The sequence below is a fragment of the Austrofundulus limnaeus genome, unplaced genomic scaffold (genome assembly GCF_001266775.1).
Source record: "Austrofundulus limnaeus strain Quisiro unplaced genomic scaffold, Austrofundulus_limnaeus-1.0 Scaffold815, whole genome shotgun sequence".
In the NCBI taxonomy this organism is placed as follows: domain Eukaryota; kingdom Metazoa; phylum Chordata; class Actinopteri; order Cyprinodontiformes; family Rivulidae; genus Austrofundulus; species Austrofundulus limnaeus.
The window spans coordinates 126897-128426 of NW_013953217.1; the positions used below are offsets into that span (position 1 = coordinate 126897).

Below are 1530 nucleotides of genomic sequence, written 5' to 3' on the forward strand. Positions count from 1 at the left end.
CCACAAATTCTCCTAAATCACTCGTACACACAATTTAAGAACAAATCTGTGCATACGAACGGTTCTTGCATGAGGCCCATTGTGTGTATATGTACATATATCTGTCTGTAGTCATTCATTAAGGGTCTGCATTACATAGTGTCTGGTCCTTGTGTGTCGGGTAGTATAAAATATATATACAAGGTTAATTCTAAAATCCTAAATTGCCAGGAGGGATACCTGGCTGGCACCCCTACAAAATAAAAGTAAACTAAAAAAGTAAATAAAAGGAGATACCTTGGAAACAGTCACAATATATTTTTAACTTTTAGTTTAAAAATTATAAAAACTAAACAGCCTACAGTATTTTTACAGTCTTTATTTTACAGTTAAAATATATGTTTATCAAATAAAGTCTAATGTTACAACTAATAGGGGATCCCTATAAGGCAGGGGTCTCCAACCTTTTTCTCCTTAAGAGCTACTTTCACAAAATGAAATTGTCCAAGAGCTACTTTTTGCAACATTTAATTTTAAACTTAAACCATTGGAAGAAGCTTGTTTTGCTCAAAAAACTTTGTCTTCAATTCACATGAAACTATTACAAAAAACACTGAATTTACATAATTGTGCTTTTTGTGATTATCCATTCATATTATATTGTATTTCACACTAATAAGTTAGGGTTTAATTGCAACAGATTTGTGCACAAATAATGTTGGGTGATGGGTCTCCAATTTTTTTTTTCCACATTTTTTTCCCTGCGGGAAGAAACCCCCTGTTGTGACCTATACTGCAGCAGGAGGTGTTTCCCAGGAGTTTGGCACAGTTTGTCTCAAGGGTCAATGAAAAATGTGTGTGAAAACGAACGCTGAACAGCCACGTAATTGTGCGTCATCTGCCCCGGGGGGGGGGAACTCTATATTAACTAAATAGCGCCATCCTCATACATGACTTTCTGAACCCCACCCCTAAACACTTACCAAGGACTTTGTGAAAACTATACCCTTTTCACTGACATAGCCTTGAAAACACACCCTTTTTTTTACTGACTACCTGAAAAAGGTACCCTTTTTTCACCGACCTCTTCAATTATCACACACATTTTGCATTGCAGTAAAGTTTCTATTCCTTATTTTACACATTTTTTCAACGACTTCAGGGCTATATGACCTATGCTGTAACTGAGACAAGACTTATAAGAACCATCCACTCATCCATCCATCCATCCATCCATCCATCCATCCATCCATCCCTTTATCTTGTGGTGCTTTATCTGCATGAAAAGAAAATCGGTATAATCAAGATTATAAATAGCTCATTAACACTGGAAAAGAAGACAGATGTCTAATTCAGATAGCCACTAGCATAACTTGCAGAAGTGTATATAGGTTTAATGTTTCTTTGTGACTGGAGTAGCCTCTTAAGACCACAGCATTTTAGTCCAAAATAGACTTTTTCACAAGAACATGAAAAAGATCAATAATTTCCCCTCAAACATTTAACTTTCTCCTGAAAGATTTGGTGAAGTATTTTTATCCAGAATGAGAC

The 1530-nt window shown here is 35.7% G+C and overlaps 1 long non-coding RNA gene across 1 annotated transcript in view; it reads right to left on the reverse strand.

Moving 5' to 3' along the window:
- Positions 1 to 1530, reverse strand: part of LOC106532699 (uncharacterized) — a 26852-nt gene that overhangs the window by 13535 nt on the left and 11787 nt on the right. The window lies entirely within an intron of this gene.